The 26,269-nt window shown below is 47.8% G+C and overlaps 2 long non-coding RNA genes across 2 annotated transcripts in view; one reads left to right on the top strand and one right to left on the bottom strand.

Annotated features, from left to right (window-relative positions):
• LOC135578704 (uncharacterized) overlaps positions 1 to 15,350 on the bottom strand; it is a 64,410-nt gene extending 49,060 nt beyond the window's left edge. Inside the window, exon 1 of the long non-coding RNA XR_010470803.1 lies at positions 1,072 to 15,350. This is a non-coding gene — a long non-coding RNA (uncharacterized LOC135578704). The remainder of the gene's footprint in view (positions 1 to 1,071) is intronic.
• Positions 15,351 to 18,170: 2,820 nt separating this feature from the next.
• LOC135578705 (uncharacterized) lies at positions 18,171 to 21,855 on the top strand. Its single transcript, XR_010470804.1, has 2 exons — positions 18,171 to 19,691; positions 21,002 to 21,855. It is a non-coding gene; the product is annotated as an uncharacterized LOC135578705 (long non-coding RNA).
• The last annotated feature ends 4,414 nt before the right edge of the window (positions 21,856 to 26,269 follow it).

Genomic DNA, 26,269 nt, shown 5'->3' with positions numbered 1-26,269 from the left:
CACTCCTCTCCACTTTCTTTTAACAAACCCAACTTGATCCTGCAGTACGATGAAGAGCAGGTGCCCAGGAGGACAAGCCAGGCTGACTCTGCTGGGAGTGACCTGGCTACACCAGCTGGTCATCCCAGGTGGCCACCTGCCCCCAGCATGGCACTTCCCCACCATCGACCCCAATATCGCCCTGAGACAACCCTCCATTTCCACAGGATGGGACAGGGCTGCACCCAAAGACAAACCTGCAATAAACAGACACCCGAGCAGGAGATAGGTAATGTGGAAAAACCCAACTGTGGTGCAACGTCATGCAGACCTGGCTGGGGAGAAAAGCCCAAGCGCCGGCTGGTCATCCACCGCCCAGGAGACCTCCATCCCAGAGTGACCTCTGGGTACTGGCATCAGGCCAGTGGTTGCTCAACCGGTGGCGTGGGGCCAGCAGCTGCCAGGCTGGTCTGAGGCCACTGTGGAGCAGCCAGGGTGACTCAGCACAAGGTCTGAAGGGAGGAGGACCAGCCTGCATGTGACAGCACCCAGAGGTGCCCGGGACTCCCGTGCTGTGAGCTGTGATGGGTGCTGGCCTGCACTACAGAAAGCGGAAGGAAGGACACAGAAAAACCTAAAAACGTGGCTGTGGATGTGGTTTCAGGAGAAGCAAGGTGTCATGTCCTGCGCTTTGATCCCCACTGCCCTTCCCAGGGATGGGGCTCCCTTGGGATGCTGTAGCCATCAGCCCCAGCCCAGTGTTTCTTGCAGGCTGATGAAGACAGACAGCTGCTGTCACAAATGGCAGAAAAGCCTCCCCGAGAAGTCACCCATGGCATAGTCTTGGCCCATTGCCACACCATGGATTGCTGTTATCTCCAGGCATCTCATGGGGCATTGCAGAAAGCAGGGCAGGTGGTTTGGTTCTTCAAAACAAAGCAGTACTCTCACCGATGCCAGGCCGCATCACTCTGAGACCTGCCCCACGCTGCTGAGAGCACATCAGGGCTGAGCTGGCAACAGCGCTCATGGTGGGACCTTCAGCTGCAATGTCCTCACCATACCCAGTGTGGTTATCAACCTGATACCAACCTGAAGTACGGCTTTTGCTGGATTCTTGGGATCAGACCTCCTGCTGTGCATTAAGTGGCTGTCACAGGCCTGCTTGAAGAAAATTGCAAAGAAGGGGTGAGTGAAGTAAATTGTTACAGTCACAGAAAATCTGAAAAACTCATGTGTGACTGTTTAGCAGAACAAACCCACAGTGCACATACAGACGCTCTCTACCAGTCCCTATGCATGGAAGACGGCATTTTACCAGATTTATTCTGAGCTGAGACAATGACCCTGCCTGGCCCTTTGTACAACACTGTAAGAGAGATTTACCTGGCAAAGCAATCCTCCTGCGAGGAGAAAAAGGTGCTAATTCAGAGATGTCTTTTCCAGGAATCTCTTACAGAGAGCTGGACCACACCTGGGTGGTTGGTGGTCTTGCTTTCTGCTCAGGAGGGCTCCTAGGGACAAACCTGCCTTCGCAGGCAGAGCCCAGCTAGAGGAAAGGACAATCCATCAGCAGGTCCCTTTGCTCAGAGCTTTGCCCAGACACACTGCAGAAGCCGAACACCCCATGCTGTTGGTTCTGCACTGCAAAGAGAAGGCAAAGGGAAGATGCCGTATTGGAAGAAGACATAATGAAGAGCAGTGGTTTCTCCCTGGCTCTCTCCTACCTGCTAAACACCCAGAGAACACCTTGAACCATCGGCAACTACCAGATAAACTCCAAAGCATGCAAGAGAGAAAGGGAAAGAAAGGAGGCAAAATAACTCATCCATTAAAGAAGCAGGAGGATGGAGAGATTAAGCTTTATGTAAGTTGTAAGTAAGTCTGGAGAAAAGCTAGGGCAGCTGGTAGAAGGGGGTGGTTACATCACCTAATTTTAAGCAAAGCCTTCATGTGCAGTGGGAGAAGAGAGTCCTTGGCTCCTGCTGGCTGCGAAGCCTGAAGTTATCAGCCGTGCACACAAGGACCTTCCAAGCAAAGACGTGTTTGCACAGCTGTAGGCCACGCAGTTTCAGTTAAACGAACAGCCTTGCTTCCCCTCCTCAATCCCATGTCCTCCTGGGCACAGGGACAACCCTCAGAGCCTCCATCTGCAACAAAACCTTGACGCAAGTGACGCTGACCTACAGACACAAATTCATTTATCGCCGGGCTGGGAGGCTGGACAAAGAGGAGCGGTGTCTCAAAGCTGGGTGCCAGGGCCACTCTCTGATTCAGCAAAGCCCTTGATAAGAAATGTCATCCTCCATTGAGTAATTTTAGCTCGTGAGATAAGAATCTCTATCAGGCTCAAACATATGGCTGGCTGCAGAGCACGCAGCAAAATGAGACGGGTAATTTATTTGCTTGTGCTAAGAGCACTCCCAGACTCAGAAAAGCTGATGCAATGAAATAATAAGTGCCAAATTACACTCCATTCTTCTTTGCAGACCTGGAAGAGGCTCCTGCGAGATACAAGGGCTTGTATCTCTCTCCTCCGAGCATCAAGACACTGAGGAGACAACAGTACTACAGGACTAATGAAGACGGGGCTGGACAGGATTTTCTGAAGTCTGTTCCTTTCATCAAATGCAAACTTATACCCACGGATATATCCAGGGGATGAAGTGGAAGGGTTAAGGGACAGTTATGCAGGACCAAGAGCTGAACTCCAGTATCCTGAGATAAGCCCTAGTGTTAGAGCATGGTTTAAAATTAATGGTCAGCAGCACCATTGGCGCACATGGTGCTGCAACGCTGTCCTGCCAAGTCCAACCTGGCACCTATGATTTAGGTGACCTGAGCTAATCTGTATAAACATGACACCTGGCCAGACACTGCATGGCTTGGGCCGCTTAGAGAGTAATGAATTCCCTAACCTGAGCTGCTGCAGGAGCACCTAATCCATGGGGACAACTCAAGGACACTCCCAAGAAGCACTCAGCATGTTTAACAACTGGCTGCTGGGAGGATCTGCTGAGAAGGTTCATCCCCAGAGAGCTTGCTTTCTTATACTCTCCCCTCTCTTGCTTATCATCAAAGGAGATAACAAACTAGATGGCTTTGCTCTGTAGAGCCACTTCTACTTCTCATTTTCATCAGCATAGCTGCTGTTCAACATGTATCACGTACTTCCCAACCATCACCTTTAAATGGGGGAACTTCACTCTCAGACTTAAGATTATCATCCCAACATCCACTTTATAATGGTATCTCATGTTTAACGTGCAAGTATTTCAATTTGGTGCTTCCAAGGAACTGGGCAGACCCAGACTTTGAAAGTGTCTGTCCTCTCTCTGATTCAAATCCACTGTAGAAATGTAGTAGCTACACACAGGTCTCAGATAGTCTCTTCACTGATGTGAAATGAGTGTTGCTTCCTGACCAGTGGTATCTTCCCATCACCAGATCCACCCGTGTCACTGCCATTCTCACTGGAAACATCAGCAGTTAAACCAGCGACTGAATGAGTCACAGAGATTAAGAACTTCTCACTAATACTAAGAGATGGTCCTTCCAGCTCAGTGCTGAGACATGGGGGTGAGGGGGAGTGGGGAAACCTCTGATCTGAAAAAAGATGGATTTGCATCTCAAGGGATTTCAATCCAGCATTTTTCATCACCGCCAAATTTATTACGGAACGTTAACATCACAATATGGGTCTACATGCCCACGCTAGCATGGCCTTCATGGCAACATAGAATCATAGAATCATTTCAGTTGGAAGAGACCCTCAGGATCATCGAGTCCAACCATCACCTAACCTAATTCTAGCACTAAACCATGTCCCTAGAAACCTCATCTAAACACCTTTTAAACACCTCCAGGGATGGCGACTCCACCACTTCCCTGGGCAGCCTGTTCCAATGCCTGACAACCCTTTCCAGGAATAAATTTTTCCTAATATTCAATCTAAACCTCCCCTGAGGCCATTTCCTCTTGTCCTAAAACACATCACACACAGTAACCTCAGAGGAAGAGTCTGGTGAACCCTTTCCATCTTTACTACCACAGAGCCTTCACACCAGCCAGTCGGACCACGCAAAGTGCAGCAGAGAAAAGCCCCGTGTCCCTCATGCCCCTGGAGCTGTATCTCTAGAACAGACCAAGCCCCAGATGCCCTCTGCCATCCCAGCCAGCCTTCCCCTTCCAGGAAATGCTTCCAGCACTCCTGAGCTCAGGACAAGGGAGAAGCCACGCATGTTTATGAGGAAAAATATTTGCAGCATGAGGGAAGTGAAAAAAATAAATCAAGCTTCAACTTTCTTTTCTGCAACCAACGTTTTTAAATTCTCCAAAGGTGGTAAATTGAAACCAGGCAATTTTGCTCTACTTTTTCCAGCTCCTGCCTTTCTCCTCTTGTGGCTTTGGATGAGGCAATGTGATAAACCCATTTATTTCAACTCTCTTTGTATCTCATCAGTTTGGAAAATACATCCCTGCCGTGCTTTGGAGCCACAAACAGTGCAGATAAGTGTGAGGGACTTGTCATCCTCACTTCCAAAAATAAAGCAGCAAGTTCCTCTGGCATAAAGGCACAAAGCTACTTCCAGAAGCAATATATTTAATGCGGGTGTGTGAGCAGGGATGCTTAAAAAATTAAGTCTTAGATATGCGGACGAGTAAGACTGTAGAGGTTTGCAGATGATTTTTACATGAAGCCTGCTCAGGTGTCTCCTGTCCCCTGCAGACACAGGCATTGGTGACACAGGATGCGGGAAGTGGGCACAGGAACAGGAGGGAGGTTGAGGGCATTAGGAGAATCCACTCAATTGAAAACTAATGCCTGGACTCATCCCACCTCTTGTCTGATGGATACTGGACTAACGTGGGAAGAAGGGAAAATGTTTGGCTGTTTTGGGGTGTTTTCTTACCCTGTGGTGAAGTTTCAGTCCCGCTGTAGAGGTCAGGAAGTGGCTTGTAACATCACCTCTGCTTCATCCTCCTGGACCTTCCCTTGCGCACCCTCCTCCCGGGCAAAATCCATCTCTCTAAAACGAGAGCTACACTCCAGGCTTTTCTCCTTCTGAGCGCTCCCAACAGCAACACAACATTGATTTTAGTTACTCATGTGAAGCCAACTCCCTTCTTTCTCCTTGTGTGATACTGGAGATATAAGCTTAAGCTTCTCTGTCTCTGAAGTTGAGAGGGGATCAGCAAGTCTTTCGAAATTTTGTAATCCAAGCCCAAATCGCAGCTTATGGAGCTTCAGCACCTACAAAGAAAACACAATTTTAATATCTGGATCAGGACAGATTGACAAACTTTTAGGTTTTATACATGATTTCTGTTAGTATTAAGAGCTGAAAATTTTATCCCCATGGGAGAGTAATGTCTGGTTCACCCTTCAAGGGATACCCTGACCTTGCAGTACAAACAGAGGAACATCTTGTTCTTGCTCAAAAATTCAGCCAACACAAATTCCACCCAAACAGAGATGAACAAGGGGTGTCAGAGAAAGGTGAAAAAAATCCAATTCTATCATCCTTGGAGGACATTTTGAAGGTTGCTGAATTCATATTCATTTTGATTTGAAGCACTTTGTTTCAATAGTTGGAAATTTTGCCTTAGGTGTCATAAACTTTTATACTTTTCATTGTAACTTGCATTAGAAACGAAGAGCCATTTACAATACAAACCACAATACAAACACAGTTGGAAAATTTAGATGTACAGTCACTAGCCAATCCTCTCAAATATGTTATTATACTTTTCCTAAAAAGGGGTATTTATTGAACTCGACTCTCCCGAGGATGCATTCACAACTTCAACATAGTGGCACATTAGTGAAAAAATCCCAGTCAGCTCAAATGCCAACAAAGGAAACATCAAGCTACTTAAATCAAATGAAATGGGTTTTAATATGCAATGCAATAAAGTTACCTTTATATGTAAATCCATTCTAAAAGAATTTCTGCACTCCACTACAGATTCATATAGACTAGTAAAACGACTGCATTGCTTGTTGATCAATACTAATGCAGACATTGCTCCACTAGGTATAAAATACTGGTCCAACAAGGAGGCAGGAAAAACTCCCAAAATCTCCAAAAATCAGATCTAGATTAAATTCTAAGTTTTGTCAAAAACAGGAGCTGTTTGTGTATGGACAGAAACAGAAACACAGCATCTAGATACTTTATGTGGAATTGAAGATTTTCGGAATCTCCAGGAGCTTCTGCTGCAGACACCAGCCAGGCATGAACAGCCCAGTGCAATGTTCTGAGAAAGAAACTACGCACCTTCATCTGCTTTCAGGGAATCTCTGGAAGAGATGGACAATCAAGGTGATGGAGAGGTCAACAAGGCCTCTTAGGATGGAAAGATCCACAGAGGAAGGAACTGGCAGCCCCATCTCATTAGGAAGAGACCACAAATAAGCTCCAACCCAGCAACCAAGGAGGACTGCCACGGTAGGAGGCACAGAAATCAGGTCTAGGACATAGCTGGGAGTAACTCATAATTTAGCCTCACAGAAGAAGAGATCTTTTTTATGAATGGGAAAGGGTGAAGAGCAGCACTACACAGTTGGGTTCTGCATGTAGAAGTGACAGACATGACTTGAAACAGTCCCCGCCACAATGGTACAGCAGAGCTGGTATTCCCCCAGCAGAAACCAAACAAAGCAGGAATGCCCCAATTCATCACCACCTTGCCTGGTGCCCCTAATCATGGATGGGAGCTCCTGAGACAGGTACCAGACACGCTGCCAGCAACCCTGTCTCTGCACTCACACAGTGATACCAGCAGATGCTCACCAAGTGCCTTCAAGAAGCAACTGAAGGAAACACCTCAAAACAAAAATGCCAAAAGCAAGGTGAGGGACAAGTATTTCTCCAGCTGCAATTCTGATTTCTGCTTGCAGGGCTCTTAAACCAGGCAAAGAGATGACTTAAGGGAGGCGGGGGTATGACTTGCCTATGTATTCAGAAATGAATGGGTAGGGAACTCTTCCTTCTAGTATGAGAACGAAGATGCATCAAACAAAGCAAGAGATGGGCTTGAAAGAAGCAAAAGGAGGTGCTGCTTCATGCAATGAGTAGCAGCAGATCTGTGGGACTGCTTTCCAAAGAATACTGTGGATACTCCATTTTGTATACATTTTAAAGGAAACTAGACAAATACATCACATGTAAACCTGCAGAGGATTGCCGAGTACACCAAATACTCCCGAGCTGAAAACAGTAGAGTGCTGGCGGAGGGATGTATCACATGTGCTTGTTCTGCCTTTACTTTTCTCTAAGTATCTGCTTATGACCACTGTTGGAGACCTGATTTTGAGTTGTTTGGTCTTACATAGATTTAATGTTCTTAGTTATGGACACCCACAGGCTGGCAGAAGAAGCGGGAGGGCTGGTCTATACTGCCAAAGAAATGCCTCCCTTGGGTGTAGAATATGGCACCGGAGGTACAAAAGCCACCAAGGCTCAAACATTTTTGCTGGGAAAGCTTGGAGGGGTGGGCCAGGGAAGCTAAGAGAGGTGGATCACCTCATTGCCAAAGGAAAGACGGTGGTATCTGGTGTGGTGGAACAAATGTCTCTGACACTCCCTGGGAGCACGGGAAGGACAGATGGGAAGACAGGAACTTCCAACAGGGCCTAACCCACAAGGATGGCAATACCATCCTTGGTCTCTTTGACCACCTCTTGCTGCTTTCTGTATTTAGATGTCAAGCATTTACATGCCACACTGTCTCTCTTGCTCCAAGATGTGTTGCACTGTTTTGGGGGCCTGGCTCTCTAAAGGCTCCCCCCAGCATACACCCCAAGCTGCTGTGGGCTCCTCTTGTGTTGTACAACCCTATTCATCGTGTCCATCTCCATCTTGTGAATCACTGGACCAAGCCTGCTCCCTGCCAGGTAACCAAACACACCTGATGGCCCATCCTTGGCCAGGCCATGATGCTGTGACATGCATCAGAGAGGAAGAGACGCAAATAAGATGCCTTTGAGCCATCCATGTCACACACACCTGCCACATCAGTGTCTCCTTCCCACTCTTACTTTGCCACACCCCAACCACACGCTTCCACCTTCTCTCCTATTTTAACCTGGACAATCTCCAACGCCACCTCACTACCCCTGGAAGGAGGTGATGCACTAGCCCTAATTTTGGGTGAGGAGACATTCCTTTTTTATTCAGAAAACTTGTGGTTGCCAAGCACTTTCAAGACCGGGTGTCCAGGTCAGCGCTTTCCGATGAGCTCTACAAACTGGTCTGCTCTGAAGACATGCTCTCTGTGATGTTGAAAATCAGCCACAAGCAGAAGTCATTGAGGAAGACAGAGGAAAAGCAGTGTGGCCTGAGGAGCTTCAGCACACACTAGGGCTGGGTCGTATCAGAAGGGCTGTGACCACAAATCGAGGATTTGCAATGTACAGCCTATAAAGAGACTGCACGACTCAGGGCATCTGGAATTACAGAGCGCTGCCCTCAGGCTGCCAGCGATACTCTCCTGGGCAGGGCACGACGCTGACACAGTGACATTACAAGCACAGGTTCCAGTAGCATCCCGGCCACCCAAAGCCCTGTCATGAAGTGGCTGAGCTGTCCCGAAGCTGACCCTCCCCGGGAGGAACTCTGCATGCTGACAATCCTGGCACGGGGATTAGCAAGGCGGTGTTGAAGTGCTAAACACAGGCGGAACCACAGAACGAAACAGCTTCTCACGAATAAGGGGACAGGCAGGAACATCTTTTCACATATTGGCTGCTGCGCAAGCAGAGCTTGCCCTGTTCTTGGCTGAACTCAATGCTCAGACGGACAAATGTCTTGTCCACATGGCTGAGCTGCACAGGGACACAGTAACCTGTAACTTGGCAAAAACGGGGTACAGTATTTACAACAAGGGACAATTACATGCAAGACTACCTCCAAACATCCTACCCAAGCAGTAAAAGCAAGAACAATTTGGGTTATGATCTGGATTGCGTTCCTCTCCCACGCTTCCTCAGCAGCTGCTTCTCCCTGCTTCTGCTGCCATTTAAATCTTCCCCTCCTCCATTCCTGCATTACTAATAAATTAGCATCACACAGAGCAGCAGGCAGCAAAATGCATCAGCAGGGCTGCTGAAGGCACTGACTTCAACACTGGCTTAAGCAGATGTGCTAAGGAAACATCTGGATGTTATTACCAAAAGGCTTTCTAGGTTCCTCATCAGATCAACACCTCTGTTTCCTTTGAGTCATTATACATAAGAAACAACATAACACTGATACTAAAAGCGCCCCAATTGGAAATACAGTCAGCCCTCCATGTCTAACATCTAGAAATATGCTAGCACTGATCCAAACCCTCAATGGGGGCAGTCAACCCATGACTCCCAAGCAAGGAGCTTGGTGCTACACTCTGTAGCCAGCAACAACAGGTTTGGCTTCAGAGGGCTTGCAAGTTCACCATCTCCACAGTTAATCTCAATGGCAGAAAGTGATCCATCAAGAGCTGAAGAGGTCAAAAAAAATTGCAGGACTCTGAAGCACAGTGGCACACAGTCTGTCCTGTCCCACCACACAATGGAGATACACCTCACTCTTCTTTTCCTTTTGTGAACCACTTCACTTCGCCCAGCTCTGTAAAATACACTCCTAAGCAGATCTCAGCTGTATGAAGATTTTTGACATGTGGCTGGTACAGTGAGAAAGGTTGGACTAAAACTCCTTTCAGAATGCAAACCAAGAAAAAAAACCCCACAACATCAAAAAGACTAATGAGATGCTTGGCGTATTAAAGAAATGGCTACATGGAAACTTTTCAAACATACAAGACCTACAGGACTGGCTGAGGTAAGGGGCATAATTAGCCCAATGTGAGCTTGCAAGGCAGGTCCACACCGCTTGGATGCACAAATGAGGGATGTCACGTACCAGCAGAGAGGCCCTGTTATCTTTGGGCCTTGGGTTGGCACAGTCGATGGGAGTGTGAGGTTTAATACTTGTACCCACACTTCAAGAAAAATGCTGGAAAAGCTGGAGAGAGTTCAGAGAAAAGCCACAAGAACAAAACCAGGCTTGTACCAAGGAGCTCAAGGAAGTCAATCAAAGGGAAAGTTAAAAGGTACCTCACAGCCTGTAAGTACCTGTCAGGAAGAGTGCTCTTCAGCCTACCAGACACAGGCATAACAAGGTTGAAAGTTGAAGCTCAACAGAAACCAAACTAGAAACAAAGATACCGTTTTTCAGCGCTGCAGGTAATTTACAGAGGGAAAAGTCCTCCAGCTGGCATGGCCAGTGATCTAGCACTGGCAATTTTTAAAATAAGATGAGATTCCACCACGCCTCTCTTGCCCCCCGAAAAATGTACATCAGGGTCCATCCACAACTGCTGAACCAGAGAGGAAACTAATTCCAGGAATCTCTTAAATAAGAGGTTGGTCTAAACAAGTGCCGTGACCTTGAAAACCTGCAGGTGAATGAAGTACAGCAAAGAGGCGGCCAAATTACCTGTGGCTGGGCACCTCCAGCCCCAGGGATCTCTGCCCAGCCTGCAGGTCCTCTGCACCCCATGAGCACCAAGACGTGGATTTTGCTGAAGAGCAGCACAGGTGCCAGATCCCCACCAGGAGCAGCACAGTGAGATGCTGTTGAACTAAGAAATCCACGTTGCTTTTTTTTCCAGCAAAGGAATTGAGAAAAGTCACTGCCAGACAAAAACAAGTAAAAAAATTACACTGATGGGCAGAAACAAAGCAGGATATAAGAGGAAATATTTTACAGTGAGAACAATCATTCAGTGGAACAACCTTTCCCAAGGATATGGTGTAGTCCCCACCACTGGAGATTTTCAAGATGTGAGTGGACAGGGTGCTAGATAATCTCATCTAGTCTCCCTTTCCCACAAGAGGTTGGACCTGATGATCTTTCAAGGTCTCTTCCAACCTGGGCTGGTCTACGATTGTACGAAAGACACACAAAACTTTCCTGTTTCTTGTGTTTCGGGTTTTTTTTAAACTCCCAGAAAAGCACATCTACAGGTGAATATGAGCCATCATCTGGAGGGCTGTCCCTTCAAGTAGCTTTCTGGCAGAGCTGGCAACAGATGTCTGGCAGCCAGATTTACCAGCAGATGCAGAAATGGAAGTAAAATTGAGAAAGGAATTGCTTTCTCCAGATGCTTATATCAGAAATCCCCACCTTGGAACATGGTCCTGCCATCCCGGCTGGTGGGGACAAGCCAGGGACGCCTTCACGGGTGTCACACTGCAGCAAGCAAGAGGACAGTCATTTATTGGAGCATGGTGACTTGCTGAGCTTGTTAAAACAGCAGTTAAAGCCAGTGAAAACCAGCTGTGTTTTGACAGCGTTCTTTCATTCCTCCTTTTTGAGAGTTCACACGTTACTGGTAGTTTTTTTCCAACAAGCTACCTGAGGGCTGCTGGGCTCCTCTGCTTTGGATGCAGCTAATGTGTTTTCCCAGACAGGGTTGTGATTTAGCCCGGAGCTACGATGCCTGCAGACTGGGACTGAAACCTCATGTAAGACCAACAGGACCAGGAGCCTTTTTTCTCTCCTTCCCTGTGGTCCAGCTTATGTCAGGAGCAATTCAATTAGCCTGTGCCTCAGTGCCCATCTGCTAATGGCCTGCTCTCTCACACAGCGGCCACAAGGATAAATATCAAATCATACCTCCAGGCTAGAGACGATGTTCAGGAGGATCATATAGAAGAGTGCAGGCAATAGAGCAGACTGCCCATCGCTCAAAAACTGGTTAGCAGATCCACATCTTCTCAGCAAATCTGTGGCTCCCTGAAGCTGAAGAGATAGCAAGGGGATAGTTTGGGGATCCCCAAATTGTCGTCTTTGATGTCCCTAAAGCAGAGGTCAGAAAAGCAAGTTGGAGGAGCAGTGCTGGGATGACTGAGATATGGATCAGAGCTGGGTGCATTTGTAAAAGCAGCTGTTAAAGAAAACCTATTAATTTCTGCTGATCCATGTTCCTCCAAGCTATATTAATACAGGTGTTTTGAAGAAACTCAGCTCAAATGCTGTGAAGCCTACAGGATTACAGAATTGTTTCTCCAGCATCTGCCATTAAAAGGCTCTAAATATTTTAATATGAATTACTTCTGACCACACTTTGTCTTAATGGCTTAGGAAGAGGGCAGGGAAGAAAAGGTGGAAGTGGGAGGCTAATTAACCTATATCAGGAATGAAGGCCTGCCAAAACTGTCTCCAGCAGCAGCAATAATGATACATCATCACCATCATCAAAAGGGAAGCCACCACAACCCCCATCAAGGTTATGATAAGGCTAGCGAGAGGCCAGTCTGAGATCCGCAGATGACGGCGTTTACCTGATCCCTCCCACAACTGTTCTCCCTGAAGCGAGGACACAGCTATACTTAAAAACTTGTGAGCACAACCCGTAACACACAGCTTCACTGGCTCTGCTGCTGGAAAGGGCTGTTTTGTCTTGGGTTTCTTTCCTTCAATATGAAGGTCAGCAAGTAACACAGAAGGTCGAGACCATGCAACTTCATCCAGACCCACACTGTCTCTCAAGACACCCAGTCTCTCAAGATTTGGTGCACTTGTCAAAAGCTGTGGCTTCTGGAGTCACGTGAAATCATAAACATCAATATTTTGCCTTCCTTCCTTAACAGAGGAGACACTATCTGAATTTTATAGGTTGAGAGGTGTTTCTAAACCACAGAAAGCTTTAAAAGTCACAGATATATAGAAGTAGTCTTAAATACATAACATTACGTATGCACAGATATGCATATTATGCACATAAACTTTTTAAATCTGTTTTTAAATGCCGATGATTTTGCGCTTCTTGTATTGTTGTCACACCATATTTTTTCTGCTGGCACAGGCTGAACAGGCATAAGAAGGTTCATGCCTATGGACTAAAGGCACTTAGAGCTAAATGAATGAAGGTCCCAGCTCTGCCGCACTGAAACGCCCACTGATGTTAATCATGTTTAGGCTTCCAGGTCTCCTTTGTGCTTCTCAACTCCAGGATTTTCACATCTGCTGGGTTCCTCTAAGCCTCAAAAGCCTCTCCCAGGACATGGTCCCTCAGCTGAAAAACCCTAAGGATGCAAATGCCCTGGTCTAGTCCTTCCTGCAAACAAAAAGCCAATCCCAGCTCCTGGCTCGTTTTATGAAGTTTTCATCACCATGGTGTTGGTTTATGGTTGTGCATTTGCAATACCTGCCCTCATCTGTCTCTTCTTTCCTCAGAGCTTAAAATGTGCAGCCCCACTGTGAATTAATGTATAGCATAAAAATCAAGGAGCTGCTCTTACTCCCTAAGAAACCTGGAGGCTGCAGTGAAAATCCAGCCTTTTCCAGCCCTGGATTTGCACATGGTGGCTGGAAAATACAGCGGGAGCTTAGGGATGGGGATGAACTTTTGGGGCTGCAAAGCACTGAATCACTTCCTAAGACATTTAGAACCACTGGGTCACCCAGGCTGAATCTTGCTTAAGGGAGGTCACAAGTTTCACTCATTTGCCTTTGGTTTGGGCTGTATTGCTGGTGTTTGCCCCACCTTCCAGGGAGGCATGCAGGCTCCATGCAAACATCTCAAGATAGAGATGCTAACTCACCTTTTTGATGGCTGGCTTGAATACTTAGAAGTCTTTGGTATTTAAAAAAGGCGCTTTAACTCTGATTTATCTGTACTGCATTTTCGACTAGGGGTGCCTGTGATGTAGCTGCTGGCTGTGGAAGGTGCTTTGCCTGGTGACTTCCTCATCTGTTCACAAAACCCATCTCCAGGAGAAACCCTGGGGCTCCTCAGCTCTCTTCCTCTGCAGACAGTCTGTCTTTTGCTCTAACCCTTTTTATTTATTTCTAATTGCCAAAGGAGAAGAGTAGTTTTCAAAGGATTTAGCACAAGCGCCTGGCAGGGAATCAGGGTGTTGGCTGCTTTGGGTGGCTGGGGGTGACACTGCCCTAAGAAGGAGACGGAAGGAAGGGAAAGGAAGGGCAGTGCAAATGCTTCCATCCCGATTTTTTCCATTCCAAGGTGAATCCACATATTTCTCCGCACCCACTCTTTTTTTCTGTTTCCAAACGTCTCCTGCTCTCTACCAGCTCTTCCGAGTACTCACACACACAAGGACGCCTTTCCCCAAACATCCTCCTTGGATGCCTCATGACCACAAACTCCTGTGACCCTGTGTCATTCTTCTCCCTCAGCCTCTCATTAATAATTTACTTTCCGAGTTACTAAACCTTCTCCTCAATGCTCACATCTTGAAGGGCAATTCTCATCTGGCTGGCTAAGCAACGCTTGCCACTAAGCAGAGAAACCTGGACTAAAGAAGATGCTCATGGTCACACCAAATACTTCTGATAGAAACAGGGATTTCACTCCAATATCCAGAGCTGCATCCACAGAGAGCAACCCCTGCCAACCCCGGCTGCCGTGTGCAGCATCTTCATCCCACTTGCAAGGGCACATGTTTCAAGAGCCTTGTGCCAACGCTTCAGCACTTCCACAGAAAACACTCTTTGGCATTCAAAAGATTTATTTTAAAAATGCATTTGTTTATTATCTCTAGGCACAGATTCATTTTCCAATTTATGTCAGCAAAATTAAAAAAAAAAGAAACAAAAAAACAAAACACAAAACAAACAAAGAAAAAGGAGCCCACCTGACTTGGAAGCCTAAAAATAGATCTGCGTATCGCAAATAGCGAACTGTCAGGTAAAGGCTGTGGATTGAAGGTTCAGATGAATAATGTGTTTGTTTTTCCTGCTTCAATACTTTCCTGCTGTTATCACTGTACAAATAAGTCAGTGCACGCTAATTACTCTGATGGCAATTTCCTGGGAGCTGGTACTTAAGTATCAGGCTAAATTTATTCCCAAGCATCACAGACTAGTCCTCCCCACGCACTCCCAAACACACAAACAGCCCAGGTGCCAAATTGCCCCTTGTCCTTCCTCGCCACCGACCCAGCGTTGCCACCACAGTCCCACTCCTGACTCCAACACCAGCAACACATCATTCCTGACAAGGCCAGCAAAAACCAAGATGCGAATGTGTAATACAGGTCAAACAGGGCCTGGACCTGGACTTATCTCCTTTAAGGTGCTCAAAGTATGTACAAATCGTGGATACCAATTGTTATTCATGCAGTAAAAGGGGCTTAATCTTGGGAGCCAAGAGTACAAGCACCTTTTCTGCAGGGCACACACATTAATAAAGAAAGGATGGGAAGGGAAACGTCTGTGAAGTGTTTTTATAAGGCACCCAACAAACCAGTCTCAAGCCCCTTTTAGCCCAAAACCATCCCACAAGGCTCACAGAGTTTATATTCACGGGTGAACTACATCAAAGAACCGCCTAAACAATGCCTGTGGTTTCTGTTGTTTTTTTTTCCCTCCCCCCACCCCGCCCTTGGTATTTATACAGCCACAGATTTGCACTGTAATTTGGTCAAACATATAGAGCAAAGAAGGGAGGAGAAAAAAGCACTGTTACCTGAGTTACATCCTGAATGGCACTGAATTTCTGTATAAACCTTTAGTGCGATCCCAACCCAGATGTGGGCTGAACAGGCAGTACAAACCCAGCATCCTCCTTTGTGTGTTTTTTCAGCCTTTAAGGGTGTTTTTTGGGGCTGGTTGCCTTGCTCTGGATTTATGGTATTATCATTCCTTTCTGCTTTCACTGCTTGGCAAAGGGTTAAGCAACCTCTCAGATCCTCCCTGGATGCAACTCCATGCATAACAAAAAACCTTCCAGCTCAGTGGAAACAACTTGAAAGAAGGGCAGTGACCCAGCCAAAGGCTGAAGTTTCAGGTCACAACACCCCTGCTCAGAAACATCCACCTTCTTCTGGCCACGAGTTTGCAGCAAGTCACCTCCCATTGCAACGATTCATCAGGAAAACACCTTTTTGGGACCTAGCTGTTGTTAGAATCCTCTCCTGCACCTGGGATGAGGGCTCTGAAGGGCTCTTAGCAAGGGACACAGCAGGTACATACTGATGAAACATCCCCTTGCATCCAGTAATAAGTGCTAAAAACACATGGCTCATTAGGAAAAAATAAAACTCACACTGCAATAGTGAGCTTTGGCTTCATTTACTCGCAACTTCTGCAAGGGAAACTGCGTAAGGAAATGGGTGTTTACAACCCCTGTCAACCTGGACACGTGCACACCACATTGCACGGCAAAATCAAAGCCATTTGGCTAGCGCAGGAGCCAAAAGCCCTGGATCAAAGAAAATAGAAGGTTTGGTGTTACTGCACACTGTGCTGGGGAAATGGCACATCTCAGAAATGCCACGTGCTGGAAGAAGGCTACGGAAGGGAAGGATGTGGCCTCTCTCCTCTCTTCCAAAAGGAGCTCCCTTGGGACGGTTAGAAATAATCACCTGCTGGACCACAGTATTGGGGATCATAGAATGGTTTGTGCTGGAAGGAACATTTAAAGGTGATCTAATTCAACACCCCTGCAACGAGCAGGGATGTCAGTGGCTCCATCTCTGCGCTGCAGCGAGGATGCTGCCAATCAACCCACTGCTGAGAAAACAGCCAGCAAAAGGTTCAAAACGCAGCTCCATACAGACATACACAAACATGGCTGTTGGGAGGAGGATCTTGGCTCATTTGAGGCAAAAGAAGACAAAAAAGGCCAGTGTGGGCATTCAGCCCTGAGTCTGGCACTCGGCGCAGCTCCTCCCGACCTCACACCTACCTGGGGTGGTCTTGCTGATACAGAATATCAGGATGGGATGCAAATACAGAAAAAGATGAAGGTGTGAAAAGAAATATTGAAAGCTCTTCCAACCTTCACCACTTTGTGCTGTTAAGTCTAAAAGCAAGAGTCCAAAGGAACAAACTGCATGTGCAGGTACTGGGTGCAGACTTTCCCATTTATCATACTCAAGCCAGCCACCCAGGGAGCAGGGCAGAGAGGAGAGGCAGAAAGCCGGAGTAGGTTCCTGGTTCAGCTGTAAGTCCCGCGATTTTGATGAGATTACGTCTGTGACTCTCCCCCACAAGTTTTTTGGCACCAGGACCAACCCATGATATTGTTTTCATTCGTTCCTCCTTCTCAGCCATGCCGGCACATGCTGGTTTGCCATGCAAAACCACGAACTGGATCAGGGAAATGAATCTGCAGAATAACAACTTGGGAGAGAGAGAAAATAGAGAGTCACATCAGCTGGACGGCTCCCCGATGCGAGCACGTTCAGCGACATCCTTCGCTGTCGGCAGCCTGAAACAGTTTTAGGTGCAGCGGTGCAGAAGGATGCCCAGATTTCACGGTACTGCTGCTCGGCTGCCGAGGGGATGAGCCACCAAACATGGCCATGGGCCTGTATTTTTACTCAGCAGCCGTATTTATGTGCATTATCCAAAAACTGGACTGAATTCAGCTAAGTGATCCCATTTTTCAGCTGACTGGCTTACTGTATGATCCTGCAGCACTGCCTGAACCAGCTAGAAATATCGGCTACAAACCCAAGGCAAGCTATTTCTGACTAGGTGATAAAGAGTGAAACCCACAGCTGAAGCTTGGTATGTACCAGGGACAACGCAGCACAAGCTAAAACACCAGCAAAGGACACGACGACTTCACCAGTTTCCCTGACCAAGAAGCAGTGGAGGAGTAACAAGATGTTGACCTCTTAAAGTGATCTTGTATGGCCTTGTATATACTCACATGAGACAGATATGTGTATTTATTTTATTATTTGCTGAAAGTATTCACGCTATGTCCCAAAAAATGCAGATATGTCTTTCGGTGCCCAGAAAGGCACGTCCTGTGGGCAGATGCAAAAAAAACACGGTGTGCTTTGCCTCTGTAGCCGGCTTTGAGACCGATGCGCTCTGCTAGCAGAAAGCAGGCACAGGCAGGGTCTGCATTCCATAGCCTTTAAAAGGGCCCTGAGCCACCCATTTTGGGAGGAATTTGTAACTGAGGGACATGAGGGCTCAGATCTCCTGTCCATGCGCAAACCCATTCCTTTGCTGCCCAGACCACCACATGCTGGGTCAGGCTATGTCCTCTGCTCCGCAGCTCCTGCCGCTCCATGCTAATGCTGGGGGTACCCTGAACCCCACTTGCCCCGCTGTGTTAACTGGGGGCTGCCCCCATAGAATCATAGAAAGGTTTGGGCTAAAAGGGACCCTCAAAGGTCATCTAGTCCAACTCCCCTGCAATGAGCTGGGACATTTTCAACTAGATTAGGTTGCTGAGAGCCCCGTCCAGACTGGCTGTGAATGTTTCCAGGGACATCTACCACCTCTCTGGGCAATCTGTTCCTCCTCCTCCTCAAAGGAGACAAGTGAGCAATGCACACATCCTACCTCCTAAAAGCAACTGAGTTGCTCTGGCTGCCACACTCCAATGGACCCGAAGCATGAGTGATGATGATGATGCAGGTCAGTGGGAAGATGTGGGGACAGGATTCTAGCATTTCACTCAGTAACCCCAGTAGCGCTGGGCACTGCCAAGCTGGGAACAAACTCTGGGGAGCCTCTGAAGCCTGGCTGTCCCCACTTGGTTTGGAGAGGGAAGAACAACTCTCTCCTTGGCTCTGGCACTCATCGCCACCCCTCTTTTTCTAGCAAAATACTCATTTGGGGTTTCTGAGCTACCCTGGGGTCAGCAGCTCTGGAAGGACCCTGGAGGACAGCAGCACCACAAGGAGAGGCCCTTACTTCTGCCCTGGAGGTATCTTTCACCACCACAGAGTGCATGGGAAAACTCGGGGCAAGGGGTGAGCCCCCCGCCCCAAACCACAGAGCAGCTCTGATGGGGCACCCACCCAGGGGTGCAGCCCAACACCCAGCTCACGCAAGAAGGGCTTGCCCATCCAGGGCATGGCTGCCGTGCCGGCGTTCACCACCGCTCCGTGCCACCCAGGGCTGACAGCCAGGGCAAGCACTGGTGAGAACAAGCCCTGGGCAAGAAACCCAGCTCTGCGTCCTGGCTTTGCAGCCCAGTGAAACAAAATGAGAGGTGCAGCTCACCGGCTCCGAAGCACACACCCTTCCTAATGAGAGTCGACCCAGGAGCTATGCGGGAGTCCGCCCATTCCCAGGCAGGCTTCAACGCCACTGAGAGCCAACGCTGGAGCCAGGCAGCCTCCGAGAAAAGAGACACGAATTGGAAATTTTGCTTTGATGCCGGCTCGCCAGCCAGCCCCGGCACCAGGGAGGAGGAGGAGGAAGGATTGCCGGCGCCCGCCCTGCTCCCTTGCGTGTGCCTACACGCGGGGCTGAGCTCAGCTGGAGATCCTGGGAGAGGGATGCAACAACTGCTGAGCAAGTGCGGAGTCACCTGCTGCGCCCGCCCTGACCGGGCTACGCACGGCTGGCACGGCCGAACCCCAAAACGGCAGCGAACCACCCGCCGCTGGACAAGGAAACCCATGGAGGACGGCTGGCACGACCAGGATGCTATGAAAGGACCGCGTCGTATGACCGTGCATCATCCTAAGATGTCGGTAGGAAAAAAACCCATTATCTGCAGCTAAATCTGGGCAGAGCGCAGTGCCAGGACCTCTTCTCATCCCGAAAAGGTTATGTTCCAGGAGACACAAATATTTTTTATCAGCCTTGCCGCCGCTGTTAGCGCAGTAATGATGTCAAGCATCACCCGGCGGCAACAGCAAGGTTCAGGACCTTGCATTAACAGCAGTCTTGATCTAGCTCTAGAAAGCCGACAGTTGCAACGGGACCAGAATAAATACAAAGGTGATTGGATGACAAAGATTTCCCGATTGAATTCCTGACACTTGCATCCCTTCCCCGACTCCCTTCCCGTATCTCTTTTAATTCGCTTCCATAGGTCTGAAAGCACTTAAAAGACTACTTAGGCGCTGTTAGCATCGTCATCCTGATGGAGAAACTGCAATCCAGAAAGGATGAGAAACCTATCCAGTGTTGCCCAAGAACCCAGTGGGAGAGGAGAAAGCAGGACTGGTTTAGTCCTGGTTAGTCCATCCATCCCACCACGCTGCGTTGCTGCAGGGCAGGAGTTACGGGCAGGCGAACTGGGGTGGTTACACAGCATCGCCGTATTTCCCAGGCTGGAGAGTGCCCCACGGCACGGAAAGCGGTGGCCACTGTCCATGCTAGAAGGATAGTCCAAAATACATTACTTGTTTCTTTTCTACTTATTTTTCCCCATCAGAAATAAGCTGTTTTTAACATTTCGGACTGCTGACTTTCTAGGGAGCAAAGGCTGTCAGAGGAGGTGGCAGGTGTGCCTCAGTTTCTCCATCCATAGAATCATAGAATAGTTTGGGTGGAAGGGACCTTCAAAGGTCATCTAGTCCAAACCCCCCTGCAATAAGCAGGGACATCTTCAACTAGATAATGAAATAGCATTGATGCCTGCAGGCATTTGCAAGCAAAACCCACCAAAAAGCATGGAGGATTTCTGTTCTGTTACCGTTGCCCAGTCCCAGACCCTCTGTGTCCAAGGTTCAGGTTAAACAACCATGCACCAGGGTGACCGGGAGAGGGCATTTCAGAGAAACAGGAGTGGACCTCACCATACAGAGTTCTTATCAAAGCAAACAGGACCTGAGAGTTGCCCAAAGGTTGTAAAGCTGGATCCTTCCTGTAGCAGTAGACACAAAACCAGGGGCTGTGGCTGTGACAGTGCTCAAGTGTTCGAGCCACCGATTCAGGTGACCCTGGAGAACACCTCACAGCCAGCAGGTCTACCCTGACTGGTGGACCACCGAGATACAAGATGAAACAAAATATTTCTATTTGCCCTACGTATTATCCAGAGTGCTATGATGAAAACACTTCTCAGTCCAGGGCAGTAAATGTGCCTGGTGGAGAGAGAAGCCAGAAAAGTCTCCCACCTTTCTATGGACTTATTATTCCCTTCTTTAATTCCTCCACTTGCTCTAGTGATCCCATCTTGTCCTTCCCACTCCCTCACCTCTCTCATATTAAATCATTTGGACTCCTTGTAACCTTTTAAATTACCATACAAATGAAAAATTAAAGGATTATCATCATAGTGACTAAGGATGTTGTGTCCAAAGGTCAGGCCTCCAGAGAAGTCCACCAACTTGACCACGAGGAAAATGTATGGGACTCCAGTACCAGTGATACACACAATCAAAAATGAGCCTGGTTCAGGACACGAAGGACCACCTCTGCCCCAGCTCTTGCTGTTCAGCTACGGACCATGGGCACAAAGCAGCTCAGTGGCTTGGCCAAAAATCCAGCGGTTGGGTACAGAAACATTACAGCTGAGCATTCCAAACAGGGGGCTGCTACGCAAACTTATTTACTGCTCAACTCTCCATCACTCAGTCCTGCCGGGAAAGAGGGTTTAACTAAAATCTCACAGTACGACAAGTGCAATCAATAGACTCTGTCCACATGCATCCCAGCTGTTGAAGCAGGACTTATTTTATCTGGTCTTTCAGGCACAGATTAGCTCCTCTTCGGCACCACACAGCATGAGAAACCTTGCCATCCCCAGCTAATCACTTGTCCCTGATAAGTGACTGGATTAGGCTGTTTCCATTCTCATTAGAGACCCTTAAACACAGACCTTAACTCTACCTTCAATAAGAACCTCTACTTGTCTCTGTGGTTCAAATTCTTCTGTACCAGCTCCTTCTGTTAGGTCGACAGTGCTATCGTACCCGTATCACTCACATCTGTCAGCAAACTCTCCAGCTGCCCAGCCTGTGCATCCACAGCTAACACGCAATACTGGTCTTCACATTATGGATCCAGTGTTACCGGTTTCCCTAACTTCCCAGGCCCTTTATGGGAATCTGCAGCCAAGCGCGGTGGCGGCAGCAGCTGCCACAAGTGGCCGGGCAGGGCACAGCACCACATTCCTCCCCTGGGAACGAGCAGCGTGAATAAACCTAAAAGCCGATTTTATTGCATCTTTCAAATTCTTAACAAGCCAACAAAAATTACTGCTGCCTTTTTTTTTATTTCCCATTTTCAAAGTGACAAGGCTTCTAAAATCAATACTTTTAAAATGCCAGGATATTGTTAGATGCATCTGGGGATGGTTAATCAGAAGCACTAAAGAAATAATAAAAAGAATAAAAAAAGGCAAAATGAATTCCCCAGCAGGACACACAAGAGTTAGGGAGTGACTGTCCCCCTCCTCCCTGCTGGGACTCAAGAGCACAAGAACATCCACCCATCTGGCTGCCCATGCCAGGCTGGCCCAGGACTTGCAGGACAGGCCTTTGGAAGGAGGCAGGAGCCATTCACACCTCAGCTGAGGCCATCTGGAGGGCTGAGGGCTCACTGGGGAGGAGGCCCCAGCAGGTTTTCCCTCCCTGCTAGAGCTAATAGCAGGACAGACACAAAAGCCTTCTTGGAATCAGGCAGCTGCCCACGGCAGAGAAGCCCGAGAAGGGGTGTGAGCGGGTGGGACGCGGAACAGGATACAGGGCATATCACAGAATAGAATCATTTTGGTTGAAAGAGACCCTCAGGATCGAGTTTAACCATTAACCTAACACTGGCACTAAACCATGTCCCTAAGAACCTTATTTACAGGTCTTTAAACACCTCCAGGGATGGTGACTCCACCACGTCCCTGGGCAGCCTGTTCCAATGCCCAACAACCCTTTCAGCGAAGAAATTTTTCCTAATATCCAATCTAAACCTCTACTGGTGCAGCCTGAAGCTGTTTCCACTTGTCCTACTACTTGTTACTTGAAAGAAGAGATCAACCCCCTCCATGCTACAACCTCCTTTCAGGTAGTTGTAGACAGTGATAAGGTCTCCCTTCAGCCTCCTTTTCTCCAGGCTGAACAGCCCCAGGTCCCTCAGCTGCTCCTCATCAGACTTGTGCTCCAAACCCCTCATCAGCTTCATTGCCCTTCTCTGAACTCTCTCCAGCACCTCAATGTCTTTCCTGTAGTGAGGGGCCCAAAACTGAACACAGTATTTGAGGTGCAAAGACATCCTTGCTCCAAAGCATCAACCTCAGCTCTTTCCCAGCTCCCGCCTTCCTTCCCAGCGCTGTGCCACACACATCTGTGCGGGTGTGGAGAGCCAACTCAACAGCTCAAGAGGTGCAATCATCATTAAAGCCAAGCAGGCTCCAAGCTGGAGCAGGGGAGAGGAGATGTCTTCCCGCCAAACCAGGAGGTTTAACACTGCTCGCATTCCTGCATTCCTCTGCCGCAGTGTAATGAATAAACCCTCACAAACTGCTTAAAATGAGGCGGTTTTGGTTAAGCCCTGCGAGTGTGCGGGTGTGTGTTTTGTAACCTTACACCTTTGCAGACAGAGCCCTGCTATGTTTGTAATTGAGGAGCTGAGGTTTTCCAGAGCCGGCCTGTGTGACCAGGCAGAGACGTCAGCACATGCCTGTTTTATGGAAGTAGCATCCCCACCACAATGGTGTAGAGATGGGATAGAAAACATATAGAACCATCCAGACACCTCGCTGGGCAGGGGTGCAGCACAGGTCCCTGGCCAAAGCACACACACCAAGCCACTTCTGATGAAGTTACACCCAGACCTTCCAGCTATCGGCACCAGTTTATCTGCAGAGGATCCTGTCTGGGCCTAGGAGCAATAATATTATTCATGAGTTTACTGAAAAATTTGGTGGCTACTTAACCAAAGGTCAGAATCCACACACCCCTCTGCTTGGCCTTGGCTCCTCAAACTTGCCTCTGACAGCACCATCTCTTGTCTCTTCCTTCCTATCTCTTCATCATCCTCCAGGTCAACTTGAGGCTTCCCCCCCCATGGGCCCTGTGGCTCCAGCCATGGTCCCATTCTTCTCTACCTTCCCTTCACCTCCACCAGAAACACATGTCCAGCCCTCCTCTGCACAGACTCTCCTTTCTACTCCAGGCTGGTTTCCTTGTGTTCAAAATTAAGTCACAGAATATCTTTTGGATACTTTATTGTCCAGCATCCAAATCTGCCGTCACCATCAAAGCTCTTGTGTTCCCACATCACAGACAACACAACTGCCCTTCCCTGAGAAACGAAACTTCTCCTGACCAAAGAGTACGCCACCACAGAGGTCATGTTTTCTATCCCATTTCACTTTGCCAAGGCCCTCCCCTTTCCCCACCTCATCACGCAAGAGCTCTCTAACTTTCGAGGCATAACCCATGCCCTACAGTACCCACTATCTGCTGTTGACTCTTACAATGCTGACTTCTACTTAGGAATCTGGTCTCCTGAGCCAGTCAGCAGAAAACATCTTTGATATTGAATATTTTCTCCCTTCCTGCCCTATCTTGCCTGGTAAGAATTCCTCTCTAATGTCTACCAAACCACTTCATCGACTTCATCAAAACTCTCCTTTGCTGTGACATTTACAAGAAAACTCAATAACTTGTGAGGCTGCTGGTGTCCTGAGACACATCTGTCAAGATGATCAATAGTGCCCTAGCATTTTCATTTTACTCCTCCATCTGCATGTATCCAACCACAACCTTCTGTCACTGATCCAGCCTGTAAGCTCCCTGGGGGATGGACAGCCATTGATTCAACATTTGTACAAAGAACGATAGGCTCTCAGGGCACAGTCAGTGCTTCCAATGTCACAGTGGTGTAAATAACACATTTAAACACCCACTAAGGTCAAGGTATCTACCTGCACTAGGTGTGATCCCCAGGTTTACAGCAGAAAAAATGGCCAAGAAGTCCATCCACATTATGTTGCCAGGAAGCCACAAGTTACCTGAGGACATTTCACAGTGCACTGAGATACAGGTGGTGGTTGTATCTAGTTACAACAATGTCCTAATTGCTCCCAAACAAATCACAGCACAAAGCATTCCCATACTACTAGAATGCCTTGACACACTGCTCTTGGTAGCATGGAAAGCATCCCATGATGAATTTTTGTACGTGTCGAAGAAGTCAGCGTTACCTTGTTTAAAAGAGTAAGCTCCATACTGACTACTTGACCACGAATGCACTTCAGTGATGCTCTCTCTACTAGACTGGAAATCATAGAATCGTAAAACAGTTTGGGTTGGAAGGGACCTTCAAAGCTTATCCAGTCCAACCCCCTGCAATGAGCAGGGACATCTTCACCCAGATCAGGTTGCTCAGAGCCCCATCCAGCCTGGCCTGGGATGCCTCCAGGGATGGGGCATCCACCACCTCTCTGAGCAACACGGGCCATGGTTTTACCAATCTCATTGTAAAAAAATTCCTTCCTCATGTCTAGTTTCAATCTCCCCTCCTTCAGTTTAAAACCACTGCCCCTTGTCCTGTTGTACCAGGCTTTGCTAAAAAGTCTGTCTCCATCTTTCTTATAGACCTCTTTTAAGTAGTGAAAGGCCACACTCTTTTAGTGCTTCTTGCTGGGGCTGAGCCACATGTCGGCAGGTTTGGGTTCCCACTGCCCCATGGAGAGGGACCCCAGAACGTCTGCACTGCAGGAGGAAAGCTCTGCCTTCCCCAGGGGGAAGCATTTCCCATGGCTCACACCAGACATTTTGCACATTAAAATGTTTCTTCAGCAAGAGCTTGTGCCTGTCACCTCACAATCACCTGTCCTGTAGGTCAGCTACCAGCATTTTTGATCAGGCTTTCTCCAATGAGTGCAAGGCTGAAAACACCATTCTCTGAGAACAGCAAGATTCTGCTTGGTTGAACACAAACTAAACTGCCTTTGTTTTTACTAATGCAATAATTGCACATTACAGGCATTTTCAGGCCCACTTTGAAGGTTTTGTACCGCCAGTGCTACACAGTTCACAGGTACAGTCAAAGGTGAGAAGGTCCCTCTAAGGCTCCAATGAGCAGGGATTTCAGTGGGATGTGTCTACCTAGACAGGTGCAGACAGACCTGGGCTTGCTCCACTTGTGCCCAAAGCCAACTGGGATTCAGTCCAGCTTAAGACAAAAGCCACGAAGCCACATTAGTACAGCACTCTGCCCAAGCTCATATGCCCAAAGTGGGTGCCCTGGGCAAACACCAGCCAGACCTTTGATTTTGTCCTCCACAACAGTTACATGAGAATGCAAGGGTTATAAATCATCAACAACTCCAAAAATTCATAATAACCACAACTAGTGACTATTATAACAGATTCAAGTCAACAAGTGTACTACTCTGACCTCACTGAATGGTGGCTTTCAAGCCATTTGGTCCTTGGGAAACCATGTACCATATTGTGTGGGTCTGTGGAAAATAACATAAGAAACAGCTCCTTTGTGAGAAGACTTAAATTTCCTTGAAAAGATCCCACACCTCAATGAAAAAAAATGTTTAGGAACCCACAAGGTGAGAAAGGTTTGAAGAACCAGTTAGAAGGTGTATAATGAAGCAAAATCAACCCTGGGGT

Source organism: Columba livia, chromosome 2 (assembly GCF_036013475.1).
Source record: "Columba livia isolate bColLiv1 breed racing homer chromosome 2, bColLiv1.pat.W.v2, whole genome shotgun sequence".
NCBI classification, from domain to species: Eukaryota; Metazoa; Chordata; class Aves; order Columbiformes; family Columbidae; genus Columba; species Columba livia.
This window is presented reverse-complemented; position numbering and strand designations above follow the sequence as displayed.